This window comes from Chenopodium album, chromosome 14 (genome assembly GCF_948465745.1).
Source record: "Chenopodium album chromosome 14, dcCheAlbu1.1, whole genome shotgun sequence".
NCBI classification, from domain to species: Eukaryota; Viridiplantae; Streptophyta; class Magnoliopsida; order Caryophyllales; family Amaranthaceae; genus Chenopodium; species Chenopodium album.
In genome coordinates, this window is record NC_137847.1 from 26475063 (window position 1) to 26487097 (window position 12035).

At 40.9% G+C, this 12035-nt stretch overlaps 1 non-coding gene across 1 annotated transcript; it reads right to left on the bottom strand.

Moving 5' to 3' along the window:
* Positions 1–568: 568 nt before the first annotated feature.
* On the bottom strand, positions 569–674 carry LOC145580491 (small nucleolar RNA R71). The gene has a single exon (XR_014099520.1). It is a non-coding gene; the product is annotated as a small nucleolar RNA R71 (small nucleolar RNA).
* Between the last annotated feature and the right edge of the window lie 11361 nt (positions 675–12035).

Consider the following 12035-nt stretch of genomic DNA (forward strand, 5'->3'; position numbering starts at 1 on the left):
AGTCATTTACTCATTTCTTTTAGTCATTTATTTTGAGATTGTATGCATAGAGAACGTGGTCATTCACTAGTGCCATTTGATCCGGAAATTGAGAGAACTATTGCAAGGTTAAGGGTTGCTAGACGATCTTTGAGTCTTAGAATTTCAAGTGAAGAAGAACCACAACAAGAGGAACAAGCAAGAATGGGAGAAAATCCAAGGGTGGCGTTGAAAGAATTGGGGATTCCCGGTGCATATAGATTTGAGTGTGGGATTGCTCCACCTACAACACCGGCGAATGACTTTGAAATAAGACCGGCAATGATCACTTTGATAGAGAGGCGACAATTTAGTGGGGCCAAGCATCAAAGCCCGCTAAATCATCTCAAAGAGTTCTAAAAATATTGCAATACTATCAAGGTGAATGGAATTTCCCAATAATTCATCCGCCTCAAACTCTTTCCCTTTTCCCTCATAGGGCGTTCCTTGGAATGGCTAGACAAGGAGGTCAAGCCGAATTCTCTAAGGACATGGGACAAAGTGACCAAGGAATTTTTATCCCGTTTCTATCCACAAAAGAAAACGGCGGAGGCTAGAGCTTTGACTCAAGATTTCAAGCAAAAGCCTAGTGAGAGTCTCTACGAGGCATGGGAGAGATACAACGAGTATCAAAGAGAATTTCCTCACCACAGAATTCCTACTTACCGAATTATTCAAATTTTCTATGGAGGCCTTAGTCCCCAAGGAAATCATGTTTAGATGGAGGAGCCAGAGGTCCTATCATGAATAAAACGGAAGAGGAAGTGGTAGACATAATTGAAGACGTAGTGAGGTATTATAGAGATTGACAAGATGGAGAAAGAGAGTCAACTAGCAAGAGTAGCTCTTCGGTGTACTCGGTTGATCATTTAAATGCAATCAACAATCTATCCTCACAAATGACAAACATGGGGAAGGAGATGTCCGCTATCAAGGCGAAGTTGGAAAGTGCTACCTACCAAGTTTCAAGTCTTCCCTCCCAATCTAAGGGGAGAGGTATGTCTTCTAATTCTCAACCCCCTCCCTCTTCTAATAACATGCCTAGTAGATGCTTGTTTTGTAATGATTGTGGATCGTATGATCATGATGTTTCTAATTTCCCTCATGCATGTATGGATGTTTGTGATGATCAAGATGGAAATGTGAATGAGCATGTGAACTATGTGTCAAAGAATAATGATTCTAGGTTTGAGAATCAAAGAGGTCAATGGAATAGGAATTACAACAACCTTGGCAATTTTGACAACTACAACCAAGATGGTGGTAATAGGAACCATGGGAACCAAAATTCCTGAGGTAACTATAACAACCAAGGTTATAGTAGCCAAAATCAAAACCAAAATTATGGTAATCATAGCCAAGGTTATGGTAACCATAATCAAGGTAGAGGTAATTGGAACAATCAAAATAGGGGAAATTTTCAAAATAACTCTCAAAGGGATCCCCCACTCGGATTTGTTCCAAAGACCCAAAATGATAATTCCTATGTTCAATCCTCTTCTTCTTCTTCTCATAGGACTAATTTGGAAGAAATCATTGAAAATCAAACGAAGTTGTTGAACGCTTACATGGCCGTAAGTGACAAGAAATTTAATGAAATGATGACTCATAATAAGATGCTTGAAAACCAAATTTCTCAACTTGCTAATGCTTTGAAAGACCATGCTAGTCCTTCTTCTTTACCTTCCTAAGGCCTAGATCCCAAGAGATCGGTCAATGCTATTGTTACAAGGAGTGGTAAGGTTCTTGAGGAGAGTTTGCCTAGGAAGAGTGAGACCAAGGAGGCCTCATAAGAGGTTTTGGTAGAAGATGGTGAGGTTGAGATTGAGAAACCTACTGAGGTGAGAGTGGAGAAAGAAATTGTGAAACCCAAGCTTTCTTATCCACAAAAATTCATGAGACACAAGTTAGATGAACAATTTGGAAGATTTATTGACATGCTCAAGCAACTTCACCTTTCTCTACCATTTACCGAAGTTGTCACCCAAATGTACAACTATGCAAAATTCCTCATTGACATTTTGAGCGATAGGTAGACTTGTGCTGTTGTAGAGATGGTGAACTTGACCGAGAATTGTAGTGCAATCATAATGAACAAGTTGCCACCTAAGCTAAAAGACCCCGGAAACTTTTCCATCCCTTGTGCCATTTACAAAATGCAAATCGAGAATTCCTTGTGTGACCTAGGAGCTAGTGTTAGCCTTATGCCATATTCGGTGTACCAAAGACTTGAGCTAGGGGAACTCTTACCTACTAACATCACTTTGCAATTGGCCGATAGGTCAATTAAGTTTCCTAAGGTAAGGTAGAGGATGTCCCTTTGAGGGTTGGGAAATTTTTTATTCCGGTGGACTTTGTGGTGCTTGAGATAGACGAAGATGCTAGTATTCCTATCATTCTAGGGAGACCATTCCTTGCTACTTCGGGTGCTTTGATAGATGTGAAGAGTGCTAAAATTTCACTCAAAGTAGGGGATGAGGTGATAGAATTTGACTTGGATGATAGTATAAAGTATCCAAGTTCTTCTTTAGAAAATTGCATGTTGATTGATTCTCTTGATCATGTTGTGTCTTCCATGTATGAGCAATTTCTCACCTCTAACGATGCTCTTGAGAATGTTTTATTGAATAAGGAAAATATAGGTGCTCCTAGCAAGGAGATGGTTTTGTATGAAGATGTGCTCAATGGAAGCCTTGAGGATGTTGAAGAGCAAATGTGTATGAGAATTTCTAGCCAAGAAACGTTGCAAGTGGCTACATTAAAGGAAGGTAAAGGTGTTCCAATGGTTGAGCTCAAACCTCTTCCATCACACCTTAGTTATGAATTCTTGGGACCCAACTCCACTTTTCCTGTGATTGTTAGCTCTTCTTTGAGTGAACGCCAAGCTTAAGAGTTGTGTGATGTTTTGAGAAAGCACCAAGGTGCTTTGGGTTATACAATCAATGACTTCAAAGGTATAAGCCTCGCTTTATGTACACATCACATAACCCTTGAGGTGGGTGCTCTACCTTCTATTGAGAGACAACGAAAGCTACATGTCTAAATGGGAGAGGTAGTGAAAAAGGAGATCACCAAACTTTTGGATGCGGGAATTATATTCCCCATCTCGAGTTCTAGGTGGATCTCCCCCGTTCATGTTGTCCCAAAGAAGGGAGGCATGACCGTCGTCGAGAATGAGAGAGGTGAGCTCATTCCAATGAGGACGGTCACGGGATGGAGGATATGTATAGACTATAGACGTCTAAACACATCCATCAAGAAAGATCACTTCCCCATTCCTTTAATTGATCAAATGCTTGAGAGACTAACGAGGCACAAGTTCTATTATTTTCTTGATGGCTATTCGGGATTTTTCCAAATCCTTATCCACCCGGATGACCAAGAGAAAACAACCTTTACTTTTCCATATGGTACGTTTGCTTATAGGAGAATGTCATTTGGCCTTTGTAATGCTCCCGCATCATTTTAAAGATGCATGATGAGTATCTTTGGGGATATGTTTGAGGAGGAGATGGAAGTGTTTATGGATGATTTCTCCGTAGGAGGTGTTTCATTTAAGGCATGCCTTGAAAACCTTGAGAAATTTCTAGCAAGGTGTGAGAAGGTGAACTTGGTTTTGAATTGGGAGAAGTGTCATTTCATGGTGGAGGAAGGCATAGTCCTTGGCCATAAGATTTCTCACAAGGGGATAGAGGTGGACAAATCAAAAATTGAAGTTATTGCGAAGCTTTTACCTCCGGTTAATGTGAAAGGAGTAAGATCTTTCAAAGGACATGCTGGGTTTTGTAGAAGATTCATCAAGGATTTCTCGCTCATTGCAAAGCCCCTCAATGATCTTCTTCAAAAGGATGTCGAGTTTGTATTTGATGACAAGTGTTTGGAAGCATTCAATAAGTTGAAGTAGGCTCTAATCTCTACTCCTATTGTTCAAGCCCCAAGATGGGATTTACCTTTTGAGTTGATGTGTGATGCAAGCGATTTGGCAATTAAAGGTGTCTTGGGTCAAAGAGTGGAAAAGAAGCTAAATGTGATCTATTATATGTCCAAAACTCTAAATGGTACTCAAAGAAACTACACCACAACGGAAAAGGAGTTTTTGGCTATTGTTCATGCTTTTGAAAAGTTCTGTTGTTATTTGTTAAGTTCTAAGACCATTGTCTTCACGGATCATGCGGCTCTCAAGTACCTTTTTTCCAAGAAAGATTCCAAGCCTAGGTTGATACGGTGGGTGCTTGAACTTCAAACCTTTGACATTGAGATTAGAGATAAGAGAGGAGCGGAAAATGTTGTGGCGGACCATCTCTCTCGCCTTGAGGATTCTCAAATTCATGATGATGGTTCTCTAATTGAGGATAGGATGCTTGATGACTCTTATATGCTATTGAGGCAAAAGAGCTCCCGTGGTTCGCCGACTTAGTGAACTTTCTTGCATGTAGGGAGTTTCCACCTTCTTTTTCTAAAAATCAACGAAAGAAGCTCAAGAGAGAGGCAAGACACTATGTGTGGGATGATCCCATCTTGTACAAGTGAGGAGTCGATGGCTTAATTAGGCGTTGTGTTCCAAATGAAGAGGTGCCTAGTGTTTTGAAGATGTGCCACTCGGATCCGAGTGGTGGCCATATGGGTGTTTCTAAAACCGCCACTAAGATTCTTCAAAGCGGTTTATGGTGGCCGCATCTCTTCAAAAGATGTTGTGAAAGCATGGAGTTCATCAACGATTTGGCCTTCCATATCATCCTCAAACAAGCGGCAAAGTCGAGGCTTCCAATCGTCAAATCAAGTTAATCCTTGAAAAGACGGTTGCAAGAAATAGGAAGGATTGGTCGAACAAGTTGGATGATGCTCTTTGGGCCTGTAGAACGGCTTTCAAGACACCTATAGGTACCACTCCATACCGCCTAGTCTATGGCAAATCATGCCATCTCCAGGTAGAGCTCGAACACCGTGCTTTGTGGGAAATCAAGAAGATAAACTTTGATTTGGCAAGTGCGGGGGAGAAAAGGTGGTTAGATCTTCATGAGCTAGAGGAGCCTCGACTCGACGCTTACGATTGTGCTAGTATTTACAAATCTCGTTCCAAGGAAACTCATGAAAAGCTTATTGATAAGAAAGAGTTTTGCGATGGTGATAAAGTTCTTCTCTACAATTCAAAAATGAAGTTGTTTCCCAGAAAGTTCATGTTAAGATGGAGCGGTCCTTACTTGGTTTAAAACGTCTTTCCTAGTGGTGTTGTAAAGGTTTCCATAATGGATTCTTCATCTCCATTTAAGGTCAATGGCCATCGGCTAAAGAAGTATTTCGATGGTGCTTTTGTTGGCCTTATTCACATATTGCTTCTCCGACAACCACCTTAATAGGTGAAGAATGTCGAGCTATGACGTTAAACAAGCGCTTCCCGGGAGGCCACCCGGTTTTCTAACCCTTTTCTTTTGATTTTTCAATTCTCTATATTTCTTTTATTTATGAGAACATTTCTTATTTTTCTTTGTTTTCTTGATTTTAGGTACCATGAGATTGGATCAATGATGATTTCCAACTATTTCGGTGATTAATTCAAAGTTTCTTGAGGTTTGGTTAAACTTAGGTGAAGGAGTTTGATTGGGGATACATGCTCTCGTGTTTGAGTTATCATGAATTTTTATTTATGATCTAGTGATTTTCGAACTATTTTTTGTGTGATTTTTAAGCACTCGATCATGACACTCGTTAGCGCCGATGAGAGCGCAAGCGCGAGAGTATGTTCAAGAGCGCAAATTTTCTCCCCCTAGTTGAAAGGAATGGTGTCCTTTGAACAAGTGTATTATTCTGATAGCGGGTTCAGAATTATTAGAAAGCTAATATATTCAGTAAGGTTAAGTGATCGGAATGCCTGGGTGGAGGCCGCTTCCGATCAGTAATATTAATATAATTAATATTACAGCTTAATCTTGACTGAACCCTTCGGGTCACACCCAAGCAAATATATGCGAACCAACTCGACGAATTAATTCGGAAGAAATTAATTCGTCGCCTGAGTGTTAAATATTTAGACGTCGGTAATTCGAGCTTAGAGCGTCGAAACCGATCGTCGGAAGTCGAGTCTAAAATGATAAAAGACGAGACGCGCAAAATAATAATAAATCGACCATATTCCCGAAAATACCCCTAGCATCGGTGTGCCCCGGTCATCCGAATGCTAGGGGCAAGACGAGCTAGCACCACGTGCTAGCAGCCCCGACCGGCCGCGGCTAGGCACAGCAGCAGTCGCGCCGTGCCACGGCAGCAGCCGCAGCCGCACCAAACCGCAGCAGCAGCCGCATAGCAGCAGCTGGTGCGGGCTAGGCTCGGGTCAGGTGCGGGCTGGGCTCGGGCCAGGTGCGGGCTGGTGCGGGCCGGGCTCGGGCTTGGCTCGTGGCTTGGCTCGGGCCATAGGCCATGAATAAGGGGAAGCTTAGAATATGGGAGTAAGTGGGAGAGGACATGTGGCACAAGGAGAGTATTAAGTGGGGAGCAAGTATGGTCCCCTACTCTCCATGTGGTCCTCACCAACCCATCTCACATGGTAATGCCACTTGTAGATTTATTATTAGTTTGCAATTTTAATTTAATTTAGCTTTAAATTAATTTGTGGAATTTCATGATCCCACATTGATGGGATAGAAATTCCCACTCATACTTTCCTCTATAAATACCAAGCTTTGGGTTTTGGAGTAAAGTGCTTGAGTGGGAGTTAAAAAGAGCATTCCATAATTTTTGGGAAAACTCTTAAACTCACATAACACTCGGGTTTAGGTCGGACCTTGCTAACCCCAAGGTAGTAGACCTTAAAGTTGTGTTCGCCCATTTGTGGGTGGATACCGTGGGAGGCGCGGCGCTTGACGTGCTAGTAGCTTTCAAGTAAGAGCCCCGGGTTTTGGGCGAAGCTCGCTTCGAGGGTAAGATTCGTTATCTTTTCTTTGTGAATATTTTTAATTATTGCGAGTGGTTCCTCGGGAGGGGTTGTTTCCGCGGTGAGTCGGACTCACCAAACCCCAACACTAGTATTTGTTTGGTGCGCACGCATCATAGGTTGTGCGCGCGCACCAAAGGGGTCATAAATTTAAGATTATTTTGATGAAAATTGGTCGAATTTTGAACCCCCCGTTACCATCCTGGTGCGCACGCACTACCCTCCCTGCGCGAGAGCACCAAGGGGGTCAGAATTTTCGGCCTTGTTTTGGTGCTTCTCAAGGCAAAGAAACCCCCTCATCTGCCGCAGCTGGTGCGCACGCACCACCCTAGCTGCGCGCACGCACCAGCCACAGCTGCCCACCCCCTCTTTCGTGCCCATTCTTCTCACAAACCCCCTCCCCCTTTTCACTCCGTTTTTTTCTCCCCGACTTCCCTCATTCCACCACTCACCTTTCTCTTTCAAACCCGTCCAAACCCTTTGAAATTTCAATCAAATACACCTTTTTAATTTCATTTATTCACAAATTACATTAAACCATAATCAAATCTTTTCTAAAACAATAAAAAATCTGAAATTCAAAATTTTTGGCTCAAATTCGACTTTTGAAGGTTTAGTTTTGGTGCTTAGAACTTGTCTTTGGGTGTTCTAATTGTTCTATATTCTTCAAATTGTGCACTTTGCAAGTAATTTAAAGCTTCATTGAGGTATAATTTCTCACTTTCTAGTCATCTTCTTCCTCATTTTAAAAGCTTGAAACCCTTGTTTTTGTATTCATGGTAGAACTCCATTGTTGGTTCTTTTAGCATGTATTTTGTGTTGAATGATGTTATTGGATGTTAAATTGAAGCTTTTTCATGATGAATTTGTGTACCTTGGTTGAATCCTTGATTCACCATTGTTGGTCATTTTATCTCTCATGGGTCTTCTATATGATAGTTTAATTTCTTTGATAATTCAATGTTTTGGGATTAATTTGCTCATAATGATTCATGATTTGGTCTCTCGTGTCCAATTTTTCCTTTACTTCATGACTAGTTGCTTCAAGCTTATGTCTCTATATTCATGGCATAGTTCATATGTGACCATTTCTTGTTTCATTTTTAATTGAATAATGTTTGTGCTTGATTTTAGAGCAATTTCTTATGAACCTTTTTAAACATTGATAATGGTAAATGAATTGCTCATGAATTGCTTTGCTTCTTGCAGATGTCTCCTATCCGTCAAAAGAAGCGTGCTAGATCAAGTTCAAGCAAAGCTAGGCACATTGTTCCACCTCCTCCCAGGTAGTAGAAAGATATGGCATTGAATTCTCTAAGGAATTACATTGGGATCGATTCAAGCAACTATCAAAGCGGAAGCTCAAGTCAACGAGATTCTACGATTAGACAACAACCAAGCTACTTAGAATTGATGATGACGTTCGCTACCTAGCCAAGAACCTCGGTCTCTTAGAGTTCTTGGATTTGAGCGCCCCTACCTATGCTAGGGTGACCTTTGAATTTCTATCATCCCTTGAAGTGGTCCGAGAGACAAGTGGTGACTCCTCATGGACTTTGACCTTTCAACTATGTAATAATGATCACATATTGTAGGAGTCACAACTATGTTCTTAATTTCGGTTTCCATGGGCCGTTGATGAAGACCATCTTATCTATCCGGCCAATGGTAGAATGACAAGTGACCATGGGTATAACGAGCAACGATGGTGGCGGCGTATCTCCGATGAGGGGAAGTATGAGCCTCAAACTTCTTAGTCCGCATCAATTATTCATCCGGCTATGAGGTACATCGACCGTATTCTCACATACGCTCTTTGCTCGAAGGACTCTTTGGGAGCCATCTCCCAAGAGAAGCTTTGTTGGCTATGGATATCCGACCAAGAGTCGCATGAGATAGAGCTCGTGGATTTCATGCAACACTTGATTAATCGGTTCTTAAACATTCGTGATGGGCTTAGCCTTTCGGGAAGCATCCAAATAGGAGGGATGGTCTTTATCCTTGCTCTTTGCCTCAATGACTCTTATAAGGATTTGTTATGCGAGCTCCCTCCCATAGTCGACCCACGGGAAAAGACACCTTCTCATTTCCTCAATGTCTATGCCCTTGTCAACCAAAAATTCTTTGATCGTACCAAGAGGCGTAGTATTTTCATATGGAAGGTATCCCGAGTGAAGGATTGGTTCTTGATTCCAAGCAAGGAGGCTACTAACCATAAAATGAAGAAGGATTATTTGACTTGGAGACCTCCGAGGTGCAATATTGACCCCTCTCTTCAGCGAAAGACGAACCATACAAGAACCGCCTCCAATGATGCTCTCTCGACGGACTTCCAAGCTTTACCCCCGGTTAAACGGGGAGGTACTCTTATCCCTCCTTATACTTCTACTTCTACATTTGATTTTTCTACTATTCATGCAAAGCTTGACTCCATTGCTAATGTATTGTGTTCCATGCCTTCGGGGCAAAATTCGTCTCTTGGCTATGATTTTCATGCTAATCAATTGTATGACTACCATGTGAGGAAGGGGGAGATTGAACCTTACTTGAACTACCCATACCTCCCAGTCCAACAAGGACCTATCCCTCAATGGGAACCCTTTGACCCTACCGTGGGTCCTAGACCTTGTTACCCCTATTGGGAGGGTCCTCATATCCCTCCTAGTGTCATCATGGGAACCACCCTGGCCACTTACGACTATAAGCGGCCCAGTGGATGCGATTATACCTATGATCCCGCGAACCCTATGCCTTTCCAAAACCCCGAGACTTTTGGTAGGTGGGGATTATCGGGCGAGCCGATTTTGGATGATTGGTCTCATTTCTTCGCGATAGACCGTGCTAGGAGGGAGGGGAGGTTAAGGGGAAAAGGTCCTATAGAGGTGAGTGAAATGGCTAGCTCAGTTCATGTCTTAGTGACCGGTGAGGGGAGTTCTCATGCTACCCCTTACTATAGTGCGGAGTGAGACTATTGTGGCTACCCCCTTTCTTATGTGCTTTATATGATGTTCTCTTTTGCCTATATGTTATCAGGTTTAGAGTTTGGGGGGTAGTTCATTTTGAGCTTGGGGGTGATTTACTTTCTTATGTGCTTCTCTGTTGATGATGATGTACTTCTGCTGATTTCTCTGTCTAGTTCTTGGTATTGTTGTTTGTTTCGCTGATCGTTGTCTTCTGTGTATCTCTGCTTCTTTATAATTATGCTTCCTGATGATGATTGTTTGATATCTTGTTTCCCGACTGTGCTTCTATCTGATGATTTTATTTCCTAATTTCGTTACTTGACCCTATTCCTGATGCTATCATATATTGCTTTTCCCTTATTTACATACATTATCTCTTTTATATCTTTCTTTTCTTTTATTTTGAAATTACTAACATTTTTCTTTGTATATAGTTTATTTTCTTTCTCACCTTTCTTCTTCGCTTATGCTTTGGATATTGGTGCTTCATTAAGGTGCTCTTTCACTTTGTTTGATGTAGCATAGCTTCGACGCCTGGTGAGATCCTTCTAATCTTCTTCTCTTTATTTTTCTTTTCTTGGATGCTTAGTTTAGGTTTAGATTAGGAGAAGTTGAACGGTTCGAGGATGTTTGCTTTTTAACACCTTAGTGTGTTTGGGAACATTGGCGTTGTGGCCGAATGTTCACTTGTTTGTCGATTAGGACTTATGTGTTCGCTTACTTCCTTCTTGCATTTCTACTTCTCCTTTGCTTTTCTATTTTACCTTACGTTAGAATCTTTTTCCTCGTTTTCTATTTTCTTATGGTCTTCCTTTTTCTTTTTGTTTCCTTTTTCTCTTTTCTTCTACATTCCTTTTTGTATTTTGCTTTCATATGTTTTGATTTCATAAAATAGCAAAACTAAAATCACAAAAAAGTTTTTGTAAATAAAAATAAAATGTTTATGAGGCATTGCTTTTCTTTCTTAATAATTTTTCTTTTGCTTTGGGCTTAGTACCACTTGGACTTGCACATAGGCTACCATTCTTCCTAAAAACAATGGTTTGCACGGTTTGAGAGTATCTTTGGTTGACTCTAGGATAGAACATGTTAAGGTAGTCATTTAGAACTATTGGGACCTTGAAGCCGGATTCTTTTGTTTTTGAAAACTCGCAATTGTTCCCCTTTGGTGAATTTGAAGCTTTTAGTGCATTGTGAGGTTTCATAGTTTTCAAGCCTTCTACAATCACTTGCATGACCGGCATGGATCCTTGACTATTGCGGACCTAATATTGAATCTTGACTCATAATTCTTAAACACGAGACCGAACCATCTAGGGAGGACAAAGGCATCTTTTTGGGCTGGTAATTTTTCTTTTCTAGGCTAATCTTCTTTATTTTTAGTTCTTGGGTTCACATTTGCCTACTTGCTAACCATTTGAGCTTTTTCCCTTCTTTTCAAGCCACATCTTTAGAACTTTGAGCCTTTTGTTTCTTTTTGTTCCAATTTTGGTTTTTATGAAGGAAATGATCATGTTCTTGGAGATTGTGATATATGCTTTTGGATATTAGTTCTTATTTGTAAGCAAGCTTGTGTTTTGCATATCTTGTTAATAATGGCAAGTGAATAAATGAAAAAGACGTCCATAGTTAAAAGAGGTGAGGACAATGAGTAAAAGCAAAGCAATTTCATTTAGCTTTGGCAAAAAATTAAAAAAAAAAAGTGAAAAATACAAAATTTCAAAAATATTTTGATGTAAATGTTTCTCCCTATCTTATGCATTGAGGACAATGCTTTGTTCAAGCTTGGGGGGAAGCGTTTTACGCTTTTTGTATATATGATTGTCGTTATAGCTTTGAATAAGCTTGGGGGTGTTAGTTTTTTTTTGTTTGGTGACCACTCGGTTTTGGTGTTGAGATTTGGCCAATCTTTACTTCATAACTTAGGTGTACCACCAAATTCTAAATTTTAAGCCTACCCTAAACCTTTTTCCCTTACGTTAGAACCTTTGGGAAAGCCCTTTTGACCTAGTGGTTGAGTCATATACCGAGGGAAGGCATTATGAGTTAAAGCCTAAGGAGAGGGGATGCAAAGTCAAGATGTTGAGAAAACCTCAAATCTATTGTTTTTCGGGTTCCTTCGAGGA